The sequence below is a fragment of the Quercus lobata genome, chromosome 4 (assembly GCF_001633185.2).
Source record: "Quercus lobata isolate SW786 chromosome 4, ValleyOak3.0 Primary Assembly, whole genome shotgun sequence".
NCBI lineage: Eukaryota > Viridiplantae > Streptophyta > Magnoliopsida > Fagales > Fagaceae > Quercus > Quercus lobata.
In genome coordinates this window covers 82987789-83011761 of record NC_044907.1, presented here as the reverse complement: position 1 = coordinate 83011761, position 23973 = coordinate 82987789, and positions in this window count along the sequence as shown.

Below are 23973 nucleotides of genomic sequence, written 5' to 3'. Positions count from 1 at the left end.
AGCTTAGATGAGCATCTTTATGTACAACTAAGCAATTGAGTTTTGTGGCTCGTGTTTCTGATGAGTAAGATTAAGTTGTCTCTTATACTTAACACTCATATCACTCTTTTTGACGGGAAGGACTAGAAAATCCTAAGAGAAAGGCATAAATAACCATCTCACCACTGTTGCCCACCAATTATAATATGACACCTGTTTGCTTTGGCATAGCAAAGTTGGAATGTCAAATCTCATTGGGTGTTTCTTTTCTCTCTCATTTATATGTCCATGCATGATATGCTTAAAAGAAAAATATGCAAAGAAAAATCAAAAGCAAAAAGATCAAAAATACTTTCAATATGATTGCAAGCGTGTATTCTAGGAGATGTGGGAGTTATAAGATGTACCTCGAAAGTGATAGTCCCCATCAAGCAGTTATGATTGTGTGTGAGTTAATGTGATTTTCCCATATCTCAAATCATCATAATATGTATACACTTAAGCAATCTTGCGATGTTTTTTTTTTTTCCCACACAACACGTAATATTCTTTGCTATTCTTGATACATGTGCAGGTACAATGTGATTTGGCCATCACAAAGGTTTACATGTGTTAATGTATACTCACTAAACTGTCTTGACTTGTTTTTTGAAATATAAAATTGGTTAGACTTGTTTAGTGTGTGTGTGTATTTTTGAACATCCATGTGCTTAAAATTTTAATTAAGAGATGATTTTAAGAGCTTAATATGTTGATTGGATCATTGGTTGAGTTGCATGTTAGATTGCATTCATGTCTATCTTTTTCTCATCTCAAAAAATTGCTGTTAAAAGTTGGATCGACACCTCCTTAATACCTAACTGTCTATCGAGCTTCTTCAGCTTTTTCTAATCGCAATCCCGACAACTTTTCGATACCTAGTGGATCGATCGAGAATGGGTCTGCATCCTTGATAGCTTTTCGACACCTGGTGGATTGATCGAGCTTCTGTTCTTGATTCTAATGAGTTGTTCCTCGATACCTCCTCGACACCTCAGCTATCGACGAGCATTTCGTCGACACCTCCTCAATAGATACCTCGATACCTCTCGATAGTTGCATCTATTGAGATTTACTGCTTGTCCTATTTAAGCTCCCTGTGTGATCCGGTTCTCATTTCAATCGATCTCTCTCTCGATACTTCTCTGTTTTCTCTCCCAAAACACTCTAATCTCACTCCAAAATTTGTTCTCAAGGATTCTTCAAGCTTTTTCAAGAATTTCTTCCCTTGGTAAGCTTCCAATCCTTTCATATTCATGCATTTAATGTTTTGAAACCTAGGTTTTGGGATTTTTGAAAAGTTTTAGGGTTTTCAAAATTGATGAGTTTTTATTGAAATTTTAGAATGGGTTTTCACTTAAATGTGTTTAAAACCTCATACATTGCATCACATTAGCATTATAATGGTATTGTCATGCATTTAGATGAGTGCTATCTGTTTGTGTGCTGATAGGTTTGGATTGGGCTGAGCCCATGATGCAATTTCTTTTGCATGTCACGTGTTCGTGCACTTCCCATGCATATGTACTCTTTTCCAATATACTTGTTATATTTGATTTTGCTTTGGACTTTTCTGATTGTCATTCTTTCTCTCCCTCTCTATTAGTTTATGTTAGTTGTGTCTATGGCACCTAAACGTAAATCCACTCCTGCATGGAACCCTCTTCGTTCCGGTGCTTCTTCATCATCTGATCCTACTATATCTCATATTCGGTTCCGTGATGATGATGCCTTTAAGGCATTTTCAGAGAACTTTTCTAGCACGACATTCATTCGGAACGCTAAGTCATTTTGACGGACTTTGCTGACACCGACCTTCCCTCTATCATTCACAGTAGGGGTTGGGAGTCACTGTGTGACATCCTAGTCACCTGCCCTCTCATGCTTATTCAGGAGTTTTACTCCAACATGCATGAGATTGATTATTCAGTACCTCTTTTCTTCACTCGCGTTCGAGGTATGCACATTCCTATCACACCTCAACTTGTTGCGGATATGTTTCAGGTTCCTAGGATAGAGTTTCCTGATTATCCTAGCTGTGAGCATCTGAGGACTGTGTCCAGGGATGAGCTCATGTCTGCTTTTTGTGAGCGCCCTTCTGCTTGAGATGAGCATTTGTTTACACCATGTCGACCTTTTGCTAAAGGTCCTAGATTCATAAACATGGTGATGACCTTTGTTTTGCATCCACTCTCTCACTATAACTCCATTACAAAGCTTCATGCTCGATTTTTGTTGTCGCTTCTTGAGCATCTTACTATTGATTTCCTTTCTCATTTCATTCTATCTATTATAGATGTTCATCTAGATTCGGCGTCCCGTGATAAACTCATCTTTCCTTCCGCTATCACGAGGATCTTACGCCATTTTTCTGTTCCTTTTCCCTTTTCCGACCATTTTACCGTCATGTGTGCCATAGATTACGCTACCATTAAAGGTAGCGAGGCCTAGCTTCGGTCGCGATAGTCGGATTCAGCAGCTCCTTCCTCCCGTTCAACTCCATCTCGTTCTGCTCCATCCACATCCGCTCCTCCTTCTTCTTCGGGCGATGTGACTTTAGGAGACATCATGGTGCAGCTGCAGCACATGGATGCTCGCCTAGATACACTCTATACGGAGTTGTATCAGGTGAACGTTCGTGTCAGTCGTATTGCATGGCAACAGGCATCCATGGGTGGTTTTGCTCCTGAGGCTACTCCTTCACCACCTTTTCTCATGGCTTCTGCTTCTGAGGATGAGGATGATGATGATGGTGATGACGATGATGCTACGGATGATACTAATGGAGATGCTAACTCTACCGATGAGATGTCTACTTGACACTCTTACCCTTTGTCACTCGTGAAAAAAAGGGGGAGTAGTTTAGATATAAAAGTAGTCTATCTTAGGGGGAGAGTTAGTATAGGATCATTTTTTTGTTTGGGGGAGTGTTGACACATTTTGAGGGATGCAGTGAGGATAGTATGTATCTCTTCTTTTCTTTCTTTTTAGATACATTACCCTTGTACATGAGGTCTTGTGACCATTTATAGACATACATTATACTTATCTCTTTCTTTATATTGATGTATATTTTTCTTTCACCTACCCTTTCATGTGTTGTTTCTTTTCTCCCTTTATACACATGTTTCTTATATTTGTATGCAATTTATTATTTTTGTTTCACACAAAGATAACTTGATGTGTTTCAGAAATACAGGTTGTCAAAGTCTACTTGCCATAAACTCTTTTCTTGCAAAACTTTTCAAGAGTTTGTGTTAGGATATATTTTATTGTATTCAACAAGTGAATATGAGTTGAGTGATTTATGACTTCTCTCATATGTTCATATGTTCATTTGTTTGTTGTGGTTTTGTCACAGATTGCCAAAGGGGGAGATTGTTAGGATATATGTGTTTCACATGTTAAGAACATATGTCATGATTTTACGTAATTGGCTTGTCCTTTGACAAAACGCACTTTACTTGTATTTGGGTAGATTTATGATGTGTTTAAATACTTCAAGAAACCATGTTTCAAGATCAAGTATTGAAGCCTTCAAGTCTGTCCAAGAAAATAAGTTCACAGTGCAAATTCATTAAAGCTCGACAGCTATATCTATCAAGCTTAAGAAAGCTGTTCAAAGATTCAGTGTGCTCGACACCTGCTCGACACCTCCTATTTGTCCAGGTTTAAGATTTTCAGAATTCAAATATGATTTTCTTGGGATCCGTGAATTTGTCTTTGGAATTTCTTTTCTTCTAACCCTAGACATATAAAAGGATTGTTTTAAGGGCCGTCAAATAGTTCACAAGTAGCACAAACTTTGAGCAAACTCTGTTCAAGCAAATTGTGACCGGAGACGAAGTTCTTGCCCTAGTTCATCCCTTTCTCTTGAAGAAGTTGCGGTGTATGTGCACTGTAGGGTTTTGTGACCAAGCATTTTCTTGATCTTCATCCTGTGGATGAACTGAAGAACTTTGCAACCAACAACCTTCTTAGTTGGTGATTGAAGTCGCATATTGGGATCCGCGCAATTGGTTAGTCACGTACCTGGGAGTCATGCATCGAAAGGGGAACTGTCATTACAGAACAAGTCCAATTGGGTATTGGGGTAAGGGTTCAACTGTAGGTTGGTAAGGTACTTGGGATTCCTTTACTTGTAACCGCTTGTTGTGATAATAGTGGAGTTTCGGGAGTGGTGACCTGAAAATCACCCGGTGGGGTTTTTACCGTTAGGTTTTCCCTATTCGTAAACAAATCACCGTGTTATTTATTTTTCCCTGCATTATTAGTTTATTGGTGATTTGTTTGTGCTACCACACGTTTGCATGATAAATTGATTAATTAATAATTTAGCTAATTAATTAATTAATTTCTATCACAAGGGGTCATTCAGTTTGTGGCCTATCACTTGAGTATCCAGTTTAATCCTTTAAGTTATTCATCATATATTTATGAAATCCAATTTGCAATGTCTCAACACAACTGCTTTTCCACCGGATTTGCAATGTCTTACATACATCATGATGTTCAATCTTTACCCGGTGAAGAAGATGACCACCATCAGCAATGCTAGAGCCATTTTTCACATGGAGTTTTGGGAAAATACCTACATTTACATTAGTGCTCATGTATTTTTCATCATTGCCGATGAAACAAGGACAACTTCAAGGGCAAAGCTTATCCTCCCTAGTCTACTCATGAGGCTCTTTCGTGCAAAGGTGTGGAAATTCCCCAAGACATTAGCCTCATGCCTATTCCTCTGGCGATCAATGCTCTAATAATTGCAAGGATCAAAGTTCATCCTCTAGGTGATGAAGAGGAGGGTGATCCAGCAAAAGGAGAGCCTATGGACCCCGAGACTGAAGCAAAAGGATAACCCTCAACTTCACGAAGTCGTGGTAAAAGGAGCAAAGCCTCATCATCTTTAGTAGTTCCTCCAGATGTTTTTCAGATCATTCTTGACAGGATTGATGGCTTATGAGAAGTCCAAAATGAGCACTCCGACAGGCTGACTACCATTCAAGAATAAATCACCTTGCTTGCAGCCAAGTTTGATAGCTTTACTAACCAGCCTTACCCTTTTGGCCATTCCAGACAAAAAAGGGAGTAAATGGAGTAGCTTTTAAAGGGGAGCCTTACCTTGAGGGGGAGAACTTTTATAAGTTTTTATAGCTTTTATGGCTTAAGTTTGGTTTTAGTTTCTATTATGGGTTTTCATAGCACTTATTTTAGTACTTTGGTTTGGTTTTTTAAGTACTCTATAACTTTAGTACTTGGTTTTAAAATACTTGGACAAGGTGTGTGATGAATGTTTTAGCTATCTAAATTATGCTTAAATATGTACCTTTGCTTTGTAGCTTATTAGTGCTTTTAGATTATGTATGAATTATCTTTAGTACTCTTCTCTTGTGCCCTTGTTGGATTATGTATACTTGATGCATCTACCTTAGTGTTTTTGTATCGGTTGAGTGTTGGACATGCAAATGATACTTTGCATTGAGCTTATTTGCTTGCATGTTCGGATGTTCATTTCTTGTGTGAATGATCATTGTGATCACTATTTCTAGTGATTGTTCATGTTTGGTCAAGCCATGCTTTATTGTCGTATTCCTCTTTGCTTGATCTTATTGTGCTTAATCCATATGCATTTCAAGATTTCTGCTTACAATGATCGTTTTATGTTATTGATTTTAGGAAACTTGTCTGTATGTTTCAAAAGCTTCACAGTATCTAGAGCTAGGTGTGAGTGATTTTGGCAACTATTCCTAACTCACATTTTAAGTCTAGAGTCTATTTTAGGGTTTTGTCACAAAATAGCCAAAGGGGGAGATTGTAAGATTGAATTTATTCAATCATGTGTTGGCTTTATTCCGTGCCAAATTTGCTTGTATTTTAGTAATTAAATACCATGTATTTAGGTGGGATTTATGTAGAGGTTGTGTGTGAGCAAGTGTGAAGAAAACTCAATTTATGTGCATTCAAAGGAGTTTTGCGATTAGATCTTGCGACTGACTCGTGATTGGCAAGTCACCAAAGTGCTACACGTGTGAAGCATGCAAGAAGCTGAAGGGTCACCACAACTGGAGCACTATAGGGCAAAAAGTATAGTTTGGCCAAACAGTTAGCTCGTAACTCAAACTCGTGACTTATCCCCCTCACGAGACTGAGTCGCCAAAATGCCCTGTTATGCAGAAAAATGACTTTTCACATTCCTCATGTCCTCTACTATAAATACTTTTATACCCACGAAATGTAGAGAACTTCTAGAGAGAATTATGAGAGAGAAACCTTAGAGAAAACCAAGGCTGACTCATTCACAATCTTAGACATTTGATTCTCCAAATTCCTCTACTCTCACCATCTCCATATACATATCCTTGAGAGGTACATTTGCCAAATCCTTATCTCACCATAGCCATATCAGTGAGGAGGTATTTTGGTGCTTGGGAATCTGTTCGGAGATGACCAATTTACTTGATTGATGCAATGGGCTTATTTTAGGATTTAGGAAGCTAAAGAAGACACAGTTAGGCTTAATCCTATTGGTGCAAGAAGCTTGGAGGGCTTAGGTGCATTGGGTAAATTAGGCTTGAAGGGTCTATTGCTATTCGTGTATCCCAACTTTATTCTTTAGTGGATCATTTTACTTCTTGGAGGGTGATGGAGAGGTTTTTCTCCTAGTTCTTCGGTTTCCTCTTCGATAACATGTGTCGGTGTTATCTTTGTGTTTGCATCTCTCTTCCCTTACTCTTTACCTTTTAAGTGCTGCTGTGTTTGTGATTAATTATGGTTTAGAGTGTTTTACCAATTTGGATATAACTTATATTCATCATTCTGCACATATATTGTTTGTGTATAAGCTTGTGTTGGTATTGTTGAAATTGGGGGTCTAAACATTCATTAGTGCTTTACACACTAATTGAACATTCAAAGACAACTTAGTTGATATGCTATAGCCTTCACAAATGAAATGCGCAATTTCATTACCGACTATGAATTAAAATTCTGAGTTTACAAAGAACTTGTGATTTATATCTTTTGTGACTAAATCACATATTATTCATCTCATGGGCTATATAATAATGTCAAAATATTCATGTTACCATTATTTTAGATAATAATAAAACAACTTTATTAATTACAACATTAAGTCATACATAATGTCACACATAATAGCGTCATACAATAGGATTTAAGGGCACTAATCCTAACAGAAAACACTTCTTATATTTACCTTCGCCCATTTTTATTTCATTCCCTTTGCTTTTACCCTGCATTACGTCCTAATAAAGTCCTTATTTGATCTTGAAGATTGTGTAGTTCTAATATTGATATGACTAAATAAAAAGTGTGGTATAAATTCTTTTTGGCATCCTTTCATGAGACTATTTGCTCTTTCTTGATTAAGCATTTTTCCATGTGATTTATATGTGAGGTGTTTGATTTTGATCACATTATTCTGCTCACATATATTGTTGAGAGTCTTACACCCCATTTCAGAGTGATTTCATTTGTTGAGTGATAACACTAGAAAGATTTGAGTTGAAGCATACTTTCAAATAGAGATTCGAGTAGTTTATTCTAAAGCTAAGAGTATGTTTGGGTTGGCTACCACTTTTCACTCACATTGAGTTTTGATGGCAAGAGAAATTTCTTTAGCATTTGTAGTGTTTTTGAACATGAACTAATCCTCTTTGCACAAGGCCAATGAAAACAAAAAGTTTTTATTTTTATTTTTTTAGTATTCATTCTCAGCTTGTCCACCAATGTAAGCTAGGGGTTTAAAGGCTTGTTGCATATGCTAAATGCAATTGAAATTTATAGCAAAAGTGGATTAGTTAGGATTTCCTTTTTCTTTGTTTTAATTTCATTGGTTTGTTTTACTCTTTATTTGTTTTGCCCAAGGACTAGCAAAATGTAGGTTTGGGGGTATTTGATGTGCATTGATAATAGCTTAATTTTGCATATTTATATCATTGTTAAAAAGAATTATCATACTTATTTTGAGTTAATTCATGCATTTTATATTTGGTTTTGGAATAATGCTGAATAATCAATTTTGTGCTTAATTGAATTTTATTGTGTAAATTTGTCTTTTGTAGGAGAAAGAAATTAAATAAGTGGATTCATGAAAAGAAGAAAGCTAATGGACTTTACTTTTACAAGGGCCATGATGAAGTTAAAGAAGGCCAACTCAATTAAATTTATGTACAATTGGAGCAAGGAATCAAAGGAAATTTGCACCAAATCCAAGTCCAATTCGGATTAGGATTCTAGCCTTCACATAAGTTTGATTTTTGGCATAACTTTCGGTTCAAATGTTTAATCGAGATGATTCAAGATGGGCTGGAAATTTAACTTATAGGGCTACAACTTTTTAGTTTACCAAAAGTCTGAATTCTGAGACTAAATGAGCCAAAATCATCGGTTAAGTGAAACCTAAAAATCTAGGATTTTCTCCAAATGGGAATTCAAATTGTAATAGGATTCCTTGACCTATTTAAAGGCTCTTTAGGGTAAAATTCAAGGAGGCTAGTGCTAGGGCTGAGATGCAAAACAGAAAATTGGAGCAAGAGGTAGTGCTGTATGTGGCTTCTCTGTAGCTTTTCTCCATGACACCATTGTGACTATTTCTTTCTCTATTTTATTTATCTAGTTTAATGTTTAGTATTTTATTCTTGTGTTTTATTTTAATTACCATGAGTAACTAAATTTATAATTAGGGTTGAGGATGAAATCTTGTTAAGAATTATCAGTAATATTTATGTGATTTGATTTTTCCCACAATAGTTGTTTTTTAATGATTTAAATTGTTCTTGATTCTTTTCAATTGAATAAGATGGGATTCTAGATATCATTTCAATCATGTTTTTCTCATGATTTAGGATTTATCTAAATTAATTGAATGTTTGGTTTGTTATTTCTTGATTATAAAATTGGATATCTCTTGTGATTTGTTTGTCAATAGATACAATTGATGATTTGATTTTATAATTAAGAAGCGAAGAAGAACATGCCTTTGATTTTTAAAACAATGATTTTAATGAGAATATTTTCCATGATAGCAAGATTGATTTCTAGATTATCATGTAGTAGTTGGGAAAAATTAATGATTGTAATTATATGCTGATATGAATTAACAAGGCGGATTCTGAAACCTTAATTCATTTCTCTAGATTGTTTACATCTCTTTACTGCTTTATATAATATTTGTGCTTAGTTTAATTATTTACTTAGTATATTTAATTGCAAACAACCAATTTTTATTAAACTAGATTAGGATTAACTTGGTTAAGATTTGATTAATTTTCCTACATTCATTCAAGTCCTTGTGGGTTCGACCTTGTTCTTGTCAAACTATACTTTGGTACAGTTCGTACACTTGCGAGTACTTTAAAATTTCACAACATAAAGTGCATAATGTGTGTTTAGGTAAAGGATTAGGGCTCTCTGAATAAACTCTTTAATTAAGTATGGCCTATCAACACATAATGGAGGTTGGCCCACAAGTCGGGCGGTCTTGAGTGCCTAACACCTTCCTAAGCCGTACCTAAACTCCGGACCCATAATCTAGTACATGGATTCATGTGTAAGTGATTGGCCTAAAGGACCCAATATAGTTCCTAGACCTAATCTAGGTAGCGACTTTATTAGTTCACAATGGGGACTAAAGTTTATTAACTGGGTACAAGATGAGCTGTCTATAGATGCCTCTATCTTTTAGCCATACTTGCTCCGCAGGTGTAGTCGAAAGCTTGAAGAGGTGAACCATTTTGTAGGTTAATAAACTTTATGTCCACACTCACACACAACATAGACATGCAAATGTGCAAGCAAACATGGGGTGTGGGTGAAAATCTGCTCATTGGATTCTGCAAGTCCCTATTCTCCAAGGTTCATTATCCTGGACCTTGGGTGAATGGGAATACAAAAAAAAGCAACTACTGCCCTAAGCCAAAAAAAAAAAAAAAAAAAAAAAAAAAAAAAAAAACCAACTCAACATATCATCACATCAACAACACATCATGAACACAACAAGATGGCTACTATCCTAAGCCAAAAGAAAGCTCATATCAACAACATATCATCAACACATCAACAAGTCTTCAAAGTGTTTAGGTTCGCTATCCTAAACCTAGAATAAAAGAGCACACAACAAGAATGACTACTATCCTAAGCCAAAATCACACATCACACTTCATGTTATCAACACATCATCATAACATCAAAAACACATCAACACAACATCATAAACATACGCACATCATCATAAGCACATCAACAAGACATCATATTATCCTAAAAGGTTCAAGAGACTCAACATCACACATCAAAGAAATTATCATTCAAGGCACACATCATTAGGACTGGGGACTAAATTTTATTAATCGGGGACAAAATGAGGTGTCTACAGTCATATTTGAATGGCCATCTTTATTGAAAGTGAAACAACATTGACTTGAAAATTCAAAGGAACATGACTTAGCATGACAAGAGGAAAAACTCAACAACACAACAAGGGAAAGACTCAAAAACACAACATAGGTAAAGACTCAACAACACAACATTGAGAAAGACTTAAATAGTCTAGGAAAAATGAAGACTCTACAATTGAAATGGCACATCCTCTAGCAAAGGTGTTCACATTGATCAAATCTCTTAAGCACATCCCTTCATTCGATCTTGCTTCATCTCTAGAATCTTTCCTTGGCAATCACTCCACCATCAATCAAATCTTAAATCTCATGCTTCAACCAAAATCAATTATTTGTCTTGTGTCCTAACTTTTGTAGAAAAGCACAATACTCATTCATTTTCCAACTTCTTATGATTGGATTTGGAAGAAGAGTAGATTCAAGTGGCTTGAGGCAACCCTTCTTAGATAAGATTTCAAAGGCCTCTGACAACGATATGTGAATGTCATCAAATTCCCTTCTCTCTTTGTAAATATCAATGGCAATAGCTTTCCTTCTTTCTCTTGGCTTTCCAAACACATCCCCGGCTTATGGATCCTGTATTTCTTCAAGTCTTTGTAGTCACGTACTTATGTTCTTCATTAGCTCCTCCATGCAAGCGTCTTGATCATGACATTGATACTTTCATTCTTGCTCTTCATTGCTTCTTGGTATCTTCCTTAGTGAGTAGATCTTGACAAGATTAGGGATATGCTTTGAGATTATCTTAGGTGTCCCTTAAAATGAATTTGATCAAATAAGCATTTTCTCCCAATGTCTTTTAAAGTTTTGGACCAAACATCTTAATCAACTTTCCTTGTTTACATCAAAATGTGGGCTACATGTATGCCCCATTCGAATTCTATGTCTTGTATCATTTCATTATCATTTCAATCTTTCAAAATTCATGTTTTCCCATATTGCTTAAAGTGCAATTACATCATTAACACATCTCGTACTTTATCCTTCCCTTATTTGGATCCAAGCACAACTTCATTTCTATCTTTTCCTTTTCCTTTTCTTTGCTTTTTTTTTCATCTTTTATCTTTGGGCTTTGAATCCAATTACAAGTCACTCATCTCTCCCTCTCATCCACATTTGGGCTTAAGCATAGGTTGTTCATGAATTTTGCAAGGTTAGTCCACATCTTGTGCTCTATTTGACCTTATGAAAATGGTCTCATCAAAGAATTCAAACACAAAAATCATTGCCCCATTTATAGTGCAAGCCCAACATATTTTGGGAAAAAGAAATTCTCTTGAAACACTTATTTAAACTTGTATTTAAAATGAGCCATGGCATTTAGAAGTTCACATCTTCTCTTTTAATGTTTGTTTTTATTTTTTTTAAGAAAAAAACCGTGACCAAGTTTTATTTCATCCCATCAAAATCTTTTACTTGTCCCATTACAAATCCCATCTTGAATGTTCACTCTCTTCCTTCATAAGGGTCTTGCCCCTAGTTTCAAAAGTTTGGTCCATTTTTGTCTTTCATTCTCAAATGGGCCTTACCCCTAGTTCAAAGGGCTCGGGCAATTTGTTCAAAAGGATTTCACCTTTAATCCTCAAAGGGTTTTAGGGATTCCCAAAGCATGGATTGGTTCACAACTTTTCAATAAACTCTATAACATACTCGTGATCTTGGGAACTCTTGCTTTTGAAAAAGATTTTTAAATTTTGATCCATAGGCTAGGGTATGTTATGACTATATGGCCCAATGCCTTCTTCCAAAGTCTATGGTATACTGAAGATCTTGGCTCTCTTGATTTGAATTTTCTTTTGAATGGGCCCAAAACTTAGGATATATCATGGTTTTGTAGATCATCTCCAATCTTCTATTTTTTTTCTTGAATTTTTTTTCTTTGCAAAAGATTTTTTTTTGTTATTTGAAAATTCCTCTTCTTAAAAAAAAAAAAATATTTATTTGCCAAATATTTTTTTTTTTTTTGAAAACATTTCTTCTTTGCAAAAGATTTCTTTATTTTCTTGAAATTTTTCTTTTTGAAAATGTTCTTTTAGATTAAAGCAAACAAACATCAAACACAAGCACTTAAGCTTCCCTATGAATTGGATCTAGAGTTACACTATGTGTGAGTAAGCTTCTTAAAAGTAAAGTGATAGATCAATAGGTCACTAACAACTAGGTGGACCATTATTCCAACCTTGGGCTTACATGGATCATAACAGATTGGTGGCCGTTAATGCACTCAAAGCCCATCATTGGCAATGGCACGGATTGTGAGTTATTGGGATGAATTTTGAAAAGTCTTGGCCCTAGGTGGAGCCTCTACTTTCCCACTCATCGCCAACCATGGTAAAGGGACAAAGAACCAAGTGAAAGTGTATGCAAAACCATATTAAAAAAGCTTTTGATAGGATTAGGAAACGGAACACATTGGCGACTAACTTCTACCTCACTAGCGGAGTAGCCACTGTGGACGCAAGTGCTCGCAACAAGTTTTGGTTCTCCTTGTGAGAAGTACGCCTTAGTATAGGGTGAACCATGGCAGAGGGTGTAAATGGAATTGCCACCTAGATTAAGTCTAGGAACCATAAATATAACACCCTTGTGGAAGAACTGATCTTTACCAGTACACATGTCTGGAGTTTCAAGAAGGTATTAGGGACCCACCCAACCCCACCCGACTCATAGGTCAGCCACCACTCATTGTGTTCCAAATCCTAATCCCAACAAAAGGTCCTCTAATATGTTAAAAAAGTGAGCAAAGGTCATTTTTTAGCATCATTTCCAAAGCAATTTTTGCACTTTTGTTTTGTGATTACTTCCAAATTATCAAAATAACTTCAATTACCTTTTGTAGACATGTCAAGCTCATCATTGGGACTGGTGACTAAATTTTATTAATCGGGTACAAAATGAGGTGTCTACAATTCTACCATTTTTTATTCTTACAAGTTTGTTACTTATTTAATGCTTCAAAAACCCAGCCTCTATTGATCTTGACTCTTGGATTTTTTTGGCTGCATGTCTACATGATTAGCTAACTCGATATAATATCCTACAATAGAAAAATACACATAATGAGGATCTTTTAGAGCAATCCTTCAAACTCACATATTTACATGTAATTAAATATAAAATTGATGCAATATTAACTATAAAAACCAAGATAATAATGAAAACTTAAGCAATTATCATAAGCTTTCTGATAAGAGATGGAAAGGAGCTCGTGCGGGGACTAGGGAGTTTACGCTTCCTCTAAGTGGTTTAACCTCCTAAACCAAGATGATGCAAATGTTACAATTTAATATTTTTGTAGAGTTGATGTAGGACAAAAACTACTATTTAATTTTTGTAATTTATTAATTACAGTATTTAATTTGTAGTTTTCATTATTTCAGGTTCAAGTTTATTATTTCCTTATTTTTAAGTGCTTTTAATGCTTTTCAGGTCAAATTTCGTTCCTGTTATGGTTAGGTATTAATTAGGAGTTATTTTAGAATAAATTTTCTTGTCTATCGAGTTTTACGGAGCCCTTTAATAGGCCCCTAAGTCTATAAACGTTTTTTAACAATTATTCAATCAATAAAATTCATACTTTTGTCTTTCTATTTCCTGGTGGATTCCAGACCCTTTCTCCTTGTAGATTTAAGGATCCTTGTGGATTCAAGGAACACTCATGGATTCAAGGTTATTTTTAGAAGCAAACATGTTTTGTTTCTTGTTTTCTAGAAGTAGACATGTTTTGCAAAAGTAGACGTGTTTTGCTTCTTGATGCTTCCGCATCCCACATCCTATATATTTTCAATTTATCATTTTTTTGTTATTTTCTTCATGTAATCTAGTTGGATGCATGCTAGATAAATGGAACACAAATTCTCTATTGCAATTTTTGTATTCCACTAATCGTAACTTGCAATGTGGTTGATTATTCTTTTTTCTTTTCTTTTTGTTTTTTCATTTTTAATGTTGGTTATTTTATAATGAAAGTCAAATGAATACATAACAAATAGTGATTAATGGAGTAAATCAAGAAACAATAAAAGTAGGACAAAAAATTTGAATTGCCCATATTGTTCAAAAATAGTTGATGTTCCATCAAAAAAATTTGATATTCGATCTCAAAATCTTAAAAAGGCTCATCAAAATCCTTATCCCCTCCTATTTTAAAGTCCACTACAGATAGCTAACTTGTGTGGATAACCACATTAATGTTGAGTACCTATTTGAACCAAAATATGTTCAACTTATCACTTCAATTTGTTCCTTAAAAAATGCAAAAAACGCACCCAAATTTTTTTCTCTAATTCAAGTAAACCTCACAAACCAACCCCTCTTATCCTCTCAATTCGTAAAATATTAAAATGTTAGGGTGGTTTCAAGTCAAACACTTTGCTATAGAAAATGTTGACATAGCATTTCTGTTCTATAAATAGCCTTCTAAAAATTGTATAAATCACTTCTCAACCATATCATAAGTCATCTTTCACTGAACCCCAACATCAGAGAAAGCCTTGTAGTTATTAAACTTAATAAAAACCATGGTTTTCAAGGACTACACATTTTTCTCTTATGTCTTTTAAGCGACAGCAGTCATCCTCCTCATTGGCCACGGTCATGGCACTGGCCTATGCGACAATTCTCCTAATAAGAAAATTTGTAATTCAATTGTCTATAATTGCACTGACCCTCATGAAGCCTCCGTTGCAGCCGTTCACAAATTGGTTTACCAAACCAAAGTTGCAAAGGTGGTGGCTCAAAGGCAAGCCAAGTCCGCTGAAATTGATAATTGCATATCGAAATTTGACGGTGCCATTGACTCCACCAAAATATCCTTGCAAGCCCTCGAGGTCGGTGACTACACTACCATGAGGACCTACATCATTAACGCCCGGACCAACTACATAGTATGCAATAACGGGTTCCGGAATACTTTCACGACCAATCCCATTGCCAAATCTACTAAGTTCTTAGAGGACATGGCTATCGTTGGTAAATATCTAGTAACTTTAATTAAATAAAAAAGAGCTTGTGAGTTGTATGTGAGTAAATAAAAGTGGTCTGAAGAAATTGTTATAAAAAAAAAGGTTTTTGGGTTTTTTTTTTTCTTTTTAATAAAAATCAGTCGTTAACCTGTGCTATACACGGGAAAGTTCAGGAAATTTATTTTAATATATTATATGTTTCTTTTCCTTTATTAAGCACTAATAAATAAATTTTGTATATTTGAACAAATAAATCAAGGTTTATAGTAACAATTTCCACATTAAAATTGCAATAATATGACACCAAAAACTTACATACAAATAAATACAAAAATAATTTGTTTATGTTGATATGCTTCCACTTCTCCTGGTTGAAAATATTCATTATTTTATACAATTGTATTTTTGTATGATATAATCTCATTTTTAACCTCAAGGCAAAGTTAAATTATGGTCCCAAAGGGCAACATAAAGTTGTTTTCAGGCCCCTGGTAGTGTTCTTTCTTTTCCATGGTACCCTAGATCTCCCAAAAGTGTAGCTTATATGCCTTGAAAAAGAAAATAACTTATTAACTTCCTTGACAATAACAAAAACCCACCACATGAAAATGTCCACTTAACAAAATAAGAATCATATTATTTAGTTTCACTAATCCACAATTGAATTTAGTAACTCACATTAAAGATAACACCAAAGGCTTTAAATTACATACGATCCATCATTTCCATCATGAAAATCAAAAGATATGAGCGTGTGGTTTGAAAATCAACTTACAAAATTATCAACCTGCAAAAACATTGTATTTTTCAAATAGCAACACTTAAATTACCAAACAGCATCATAGAGAAACATGCGCATCTGCAACTTTAGGGCCATCAAATATCAAAGGCACCATACATAAGGACTTCTCCAGTTGCCATTCCTAAATTCCTATTGAACATTAGAATAATTAACACTATAGTCATTATCACTGTATTTTAACACCCATAACAATTCTTTTTGTTAGACTGTAACTTGTATACATGTCATGCACAAATGCACTTATTTGAGAAAAGATTACAACCATTAATTGAAGACATTTCTACTTGCTTTAACTTTTCTCAGGAAGAAGATCATGGAATCCTATTGTCTTCTTAAAGTGTCCAAAGATTATGTTCAAATTCAAGAAGACTACTGTATTACTCAACTAAAGGACTATAGTCATCAGTTATCACAAATAGTGTGCTACTCTGCTTGAAAGTTAGAAATCCTTAATCCTGAGAAAGGAAAAAAGTTAAAGACAGTAACAAAGGAGCAATGCTAACTTCATGTTTCTTCAAGATCAAGATAAATACACAGCAATTACAAGAAAAGCAATATTCCCATCAAAGAGGCCCTAACTGCTTGGACATTGGAAGCATGTCTAGTACAGAAAAATTACTGTTTGACTTCGTACGTTTTTCATTGGTATCAATGCCCTCTTAGTGGTTTTCGTCCAAAATAGAATTTATCATTCTCAAAACAGATAAAGGTTATCAATTTACTTTGATTTTGTTTAACAACCTATAGTGTGGTGAGTCAATAGTTCTTTCTATATTGTACTTTAGGCTCGTTGCCCCTTTCTACCAATATCCTTCCATGATAAATTTTAAGTACGATTGATTAACAGCCGAACCCAAACAAAGCTAAAAGAAAGTACATGACAAGAAGTTGTAAATACCAAAAGATTTTCGTACAAACCAATATAAGTGTGAAATTGTAAACACAAAATGCAGAACAGTCAATAGAAGATCATCCTTAAAATAATAAAATAAAATAAAAGGGTATTTACAACCCTTCTCTGATTGAACAAATATGTTACTCTCTTACTCAAAATAAAAACATCAAACTCTAACTTACCTATGCATTGAGGCAATTAGTTTGACACTGAGATAAGATTTCCTTCATCAACATGCTTGTGGATGACATCAAAGTATGTTGATGGATACAAAAATACATTGGTAAACAACAATGTTGGAGAATTCCACACACACAAACACACACACACACACACACACACACACACACACACATATATATATCAAAGTAACAGCTGAAACCCCATTAGCTAATGTTTAGTGACAACTACATTACAGTGTCATAAGACTTAAAGTATAAATCTCATTATTTTCTTAAGGCATTGTGAATGACAATTAACAAAGACAACAGCATAAAAATGAGTATAGATAGGGCATGAATATGAACAATGTACAAATACAAATATGAAACAGGCTACAAAAGGCCAAATGAGCATAGATATCAATCACACAGGCACAAAATTTACTGACCTTCCATAGAGCAAACAAATCCCATCCAGGCTTAAACCCAGTAGCACATATCACAGCTTCAGAATCATCACCTATAGCTTCTGCTAGCCTCTCAGAACCCATTGTTACATTAGTGCCATCAAACCCCATATGTTCTATAGATCATCATGCACAATTTAAAATCCCATTCAACCCAAAAATCCCTTTTTTTATGAAACCAAGAGGAAAAATTTTCAAATAATAAAGCTCTAACATAAATTTTCTAATTCCTATTGATCAACAGCGAGTCAGCAATATCAATAAAAGAAATTTGAAATTTGAAAAAGATTAGATTGTAATTTTTCATACATGAAAAATAGTCGAACATCAGAAAAGGATCCCAATTCTTCAGGTCAATCTTGAAAATTTAATACCCAGAAGATAGAAATTCAAGAACAAATGAAGTAGGAAAAGCTATGTAAACATGGGATTATGGAGAAGAGTTTATCGGGTTTTAGAAAAGTTTATTGGAAAATGTATGAAATTTTCCCTTGTGCATTGAACATCATATGAGTTGTTATTTCAAATTAGTATACATGACCAAGCTGAAGGAAATTAGCAAGAGCAATTGGAGTCAGTAAATTTTTATTAATTTAAAGGAGAAGAGAACAGCATTCACCTAGAAGTTACCATCTCAATGTTACTCTTCTCCTGTCTCTCTTTCGTAGCATTCATCTAAAATTGGACTCTCCCAGATTTTGCAATTGCAGATCTTCAAAATGGTTTTTTGCTTTTGGGTTGTGGGTTTGATATGGTCTAATTATGGTGGTTTGCGGGTTGCGATTGTTGTGGGTGGTGGTGTTGCTACTGCCTGCTAAGTTGTGGTGGTTATGGGTGGAACGGGAAAGAAGAAGGGGAACAGGAGAAATAGGGTCTGAGGAAGGAGAAGGCAAAGAGCTATTTTTTAAGGAAGGAGAAGACAAGGAGCTGGTTTTGTGTTTATCGAGGTTTAGAAAAGTTTTATGCTGCGTGAATAAGTTTTTTTTTTTTTTTTTGTGTTTATGTTTTTTTTTTTTTAATATTGTGCTGATGTGGAAAATTGTGGGAGCTTCAAAGGTTTCGGTTATATATATATATATATATATATTGATTTATGGGGGAGGCCGTGATATGAGAAATTCAATTATTCTAACACTTTTTTATAATAAAAATCATGACATTTATCCATATAGAATAATATAGTACTAGATTGGACTAACTTTTTGAAAGATTTTTCGCTACTCTTTCCATCATGATTCCTTTCCATTACTGTATAACAATACAAGCACATACCTCTTACTAATAATTTTTTCTAGGATAGTTCGTAAGAAACCTAATTATATAAAAAATCTAATAAAACAGAATTTGAATATATGGACAAAAATAAAAAAGATGCAAAGAACAACAAATATGATGATAGGGAAGATGAGAAAGAGAGATGCAGAGAACAACGAATGATACTAGTTGCGAGTGCGAGTCAAGCCACTGAGAAAAGTAGAGTTGTTGCTTCTGCATAGTTAGGATAAGAGCAGATCTATCAATGCAATCAAGGAAAACTCATGATCATAGTATCTCTCTTAGTACCTTTTTAGGAAAATGAAATTAGACATTATTTTTATGAAATGTGTTGAACAAATTACGAGAATAAAATAATTGATTTTTTTTTTTTGAATATTTTGTTCATTTGGTGTTGCTTGGTCTAATCTCATTATTCTTAGGTTTTTTATTTTTTATTTTTTTTATTTATTTTTTTTTTACCATACCAATAATATGTACAATATTGGTACATATACAGGTATCGAAATGTCAACTTTCTGTACCTGTTTAAATACCGGGTGTACCGGCCATTTATTGGGCATACCGGCTGATTTCGGATGTACCGATACAGGAAAAAAAAAAAAAAGAAGCTTTTTTTTTTTTAATTTTTTTAATTTTTGAATTTTGATAAGGGTAGAACAGTAACGTATCTGCATTAACTTATTAGTATTATTTGTTTTCTTAGTATGCAAAGAACAATTAAAATTTTTGTCCTTTTTCTTTTTCTTCCTTTTTGTTGATGCAAAATTCTAAAATTATGAATAATTTATTCTAAATTGAGGTAATGTTTTATGGTAAACTTATATATATATATATATATATATATAATAGTGGTAACACTACAAAAAAACTAGATTGTTGCGGCAGTTTTTTTGCGGCAGGTGCAAAAAACGCCACTATATATTGCCCATTGCAACCTTTTTTTTTTACAGCCGCTGTACAAAGGATCTATTGCAGCATTTTTTGGGACTGCCTCTATAGGTATATTTTTTTGCGGCGTCCTACAGTGGTGGGACATAAAACCGCCGCCATATATATATGTTTTGGCAGTAGTAACATAGATATAGCGGCACTCCAAAAACCTACTGCAATAAATACATCATTTTGCGTAGATGCTATAGCGGCGATAGAGAAAAACCGTTGCAATATGCTATTTGTAGCGGCGGTATGTATGACCTCCGCAATAGATATACTTTTTGCGGCACTTTTATTAGTTATAGCAGCAGTTTGGACTATCGCAATAGACCTTTGAATTTCCCATCCCCGCAATTTCCCTCTGTTTTTTTCTCCTTCCCACTTAAAGATCAAATGGTAAATTACACCCAATTGGCATGATAATTGGCATGCATGTTAAGAACATATAGAAAATATAATCCAACAGTTGGATTTTCAAAATATAAATTAAATAATAAGTTATTGGTTGGTGTAACATTTTTTAGAGTTATATTAGTTGTAACTTGAACCCAACCCTATATTTCTTAATTCAATGTGAATTTTGACAAATCTACCGTTAGATTACATTATCTTCATATATTTTTCATGATTACAAAATTTCAAGGTGATCAAAGATTAATAGCCATGTCATCATTCAATGTTTAAATTCAAGTTTTTGTAGTTTAAAATAACGCATAAAAGATGAGTTTAAAGATCAAATGGTAAATTAGACCTGATTGGCATGAAAATTGGCATGCATGTTAAGAACATATAGAAAATATAATCCAACGGTTGGATTTTTAAAATATGAATTCAATAATAAGTTATTGGTGGTGTAACATTTTTTAGAGTTACATCAAGTGTAACTTGAACCGAACCCTATATTTCTTAATTCATTGTGAATTTTGACAAATCTACTGTTATATTACATTATCTTTATATATTTGTCATGATTACAAAATTTTAAGGTGATCAAAGTTTAATAGTCATGTCATCAATCAATTGTTCAAATTCAAGTTTTTTGTAGTAGTTTAAAATAACACATAAAAGATGAGTTTAAAGATCAAATGGTAAATTACACCCGATTAGCATGCATGTTAAGAACATATAGAAAATGTAATCCAACAGTTGGATTCTCAAAATATGAAATCAATAATAAGTTATTGAGTGGTGTAACATTTTTTAGTGCGGGACATAAAATGCCGCTATATGTCTCCTTTTTGCGGCGCTTTTCTTAGTTATGGCGGTGGTGGCGTGGTGTACCACCACCGCTATACGTCTCCTTTTTGCGACGCTTTTTCTTAGTTATAGCAGTGTGTTGGACCGCCGCTATTGACCTTTAAATTTCCCCAAAAATTTTGCTCTGTTATTTACGTCTTCCCTCTTATTAGGTTTCCTTTCCTACTTATTCCCTTTTCCTACTTACTCCAAACTCTCACTCTCTCCAAATTTTTGCCGTCTTCAACTCTCTCCAAATTGCACTAGCGACCCTTCGCCTTCGTTCACACCGACGACCCTTCGCCTCCCATTTGCACCGGTGACCCTTCGCTTCCCTTCACTGTTCCCGCATCAACCTCAGCACCACTGACCTCGATGACAGTGACGCTGCCGACGAGTCCCACGATCTCCCTCTCATCAAGGTAACTAAACTCTCTTTGTATCTATATATATATATATATATATATATAAGTTTCTTTTTTCTTTTTCTTTTTCACTTAGATTAGATCTATTCACTCATATATTCCATTTGTTCAATCATGTTTGGTGTTTTCCGATTGGGTATTCATAGAACAAAACATTACAAGTACAATTTAGATTTAAAGGGGTTTTTCGTTTGTGCTTAGAGTTTGTTATTGTATGAGACGATTGAACTTTTTCTAATGTTTTAAGATATTCATTTGCTTGTCATTCCAATTTGGTTAAATGGACATGGAATTAGAAATAAAGGGTTAGATTATTTTTATATGGAAAAATTTTACATGGGTCCCGTTTGATTGTGGATTTTATTTTTCTCCATTGGGGTTTGTGGATTTTATAATGTTGAGCTGCATAATTTTTAGTTTAGTTTTGTATTTCTTGTTTGCTAATTTTATGTGAATGGTTTGATCTTTTTTCTGTGTGTTTCCTTAATCAGAGGAATTAAAATATGTTTGTTAATATAGTTATTAAATCAAATATCTTAGTTTAAAAAGCATAAAATTTAACAAAAAAGAAATTAAAAACATGTAATGTAGCGTGTGTGTTCTGTGCTTATAATGCAACCATGTAATGTATAGGCGTGTGAAATCTGTGTTCAAGCAAGCTAATTTTAATGTGTGTTCAAGCAAGCTAATATTAATCTGTGTTCTGTGTTTCCCCATTTCTTTGAACTTGGGATTGGTTTTGAGCAAAATATACGACACTAAGCACTGACAAAGGCACAATTAATGTGTTATGTAATGTTATTATTTTTATGAAATTATATTGTTGTTGTAGTTGCTGAGTAAATGAAAAAGAGGATGGGACTTTGCTAGGTTGTAGTTGTAGTTTCTGAGTAAATGAAAAAAAGGATGGGACTCAAATCACCCATTTGTTACTAAGGAACTTGTTGGTCCAATTTGTTACATGACTTGAAGTTAGTGATTTTTTTCTTCATTTTTTAAATTGAAGTACTTGTTTATATGTTCTTTTTATTTTATTTAGTTCTTAGTTTTCGATGAAGTAGATAGAGTTCTAGATGTTGGATTGAAGAGGAATTGAGGGTGGTCTTTAAGTGTTTGCCAAAAAATCGGCAAGAGATAGGCATTTGGTCTACCATCGTAGCAATTTATGCATATGCAATGAAAGTATTTTTTTTTTTTTAAAATTTGTTTGATAAGTATAATTTGCCATTTTTTAATATGACTGTGTTTATAAAATAGTCTGCACGTATATGGTCCAAATCAATAAGACTTTTGAGTATGCATTCAAGTGATAACTAGGGTAGGAATTTTAGTTGCTGGTTTGCCTTTGTTGTTTGAAACTTCAAGCTTTGAAGTTTGAAGTCACCAACATATTGTATTGATACCACTGATAGTGTGAGTTGAATTATGTATCATATATAATAAGCTTCTATGTGATTTGGATTCTTAGGTCCAAACTTTCTCATCAAATTTAGTTTGTTAGTGTTGTTGATATTGTCTGATATCAGCTGTGAGTTGCATCCATAGTCTTTCTAATGCAATGATGTGAACCATTTCCACTTGCCATACAAATAAAGCTACAAATAGAGCACCTTTTTATAAGATATCAACAACAATAGCTAAATCAACAATGCTTGTATTTGTGCATTCTGCACTAAATCAACTGCTATCAATGGAGCCAACTGGTATGCAAGCTCCATTCATTTGACCCAGCAACCCACTTCATTCATTTTTCTTCTCATTTTGTGCTCAAAGATGATTATAACAGTTCTGTCATTGAGGTATGGAATTCTTATCAAATTTTTTTTTTTGCATTTGGTTTTAGGACCGAAGAGCTAGACACTTACAGTGTGATGGTACAAGGGATATGTCAATGGAGAAGCATGTCTTATAACTGGAACTTCTTAGGATTAAACTATTTGAGCAACTATTCAATTAGTAACTAGACAATGTTATATGTAAATTGATAATATATTTTGATGTTAATATTACGTTAGTTTGGAGACATTTGTGGTGTTGTTAATTAGTTACATTTGTGGTATTATGTTAATTAGTTAAAGGTTCTTTGTAACAGGTTTGTAAAAAAAAAAATAGTGGTTTTAATACAGGCTGGCTAGGGAAAAAAAAAAAAAAAAAACTCTACAGTAGAGGTCAAAAAGCGCTACTAAAGGCGCACATATTATGATTTAAATGATTCCCTATAGCGAAGTTTTCCCCCGCCGTTGAAATGTTTACATATATAGCGGCGTTTCTACCCGCTGCTAAAAGTTTAATGAGTTCATTTTAATTCGTTCCCTATAGCGGCGCTTAATGCCCACCACTATCGGTTGCCACAATAATGGCAGGCATAACTTG